The sequence below is a fragment of the Pteropus vampyrus genome, unplaced genomic scaffold (assembly GCF_000151845.1).
Source record: "Pteropus vampyrus isolate Shadow unplaced genomic scaffold, Pvam_2.0 Scaffold118, whole genome shotgun sequence".
Classification (NCBI taxonomy): domain Eukaryota; kingdom Metazoa; phylum Chordata; class Mammalia; order Chiroptera; family Pteropodidae; genus Pteropus; species Pteropus vampyrus.
In genome coordinates, this window is record NW_011888899.1 from 2,503,755 (window position 1) to 2,504,143 (window position 389).

Consider the following 389-nt stretch of genomic DNA (forward strand, 5'->3'; position numbering starts at 1 on the left):
GTTACCAACCCCAACACAGAGCAAAGGTGCATCTGTATGCACCTGTGTCTCCATCCTCACGGTGAAAGCTGAATGCCGTATCACCCCTCCCTCGGTCCCCCCAATTTTATGCAAGATATTTTAAAGGGAATATTAGCAATCTCAGAGCAAATTAGATTAAAACACCCCAAATCCTTAAGTCTGGAATTTCAAGCATATCAGTGAGGACGGCCCCCTCTGCTTTTCCCGCAATTAAAAAGAGGTATTAAGGAAAGCAGCACTTTTCAGGCTTTATCTCTTAATTGGCAGTCGGGCAGGGTTAATGAACTACATCCGTTCACTGAAAAATAACATACTGGCTGTCGGAACCTGAGCGGCGGCACCGGGAAGGGCCCGCCAGAGAAGGTCTT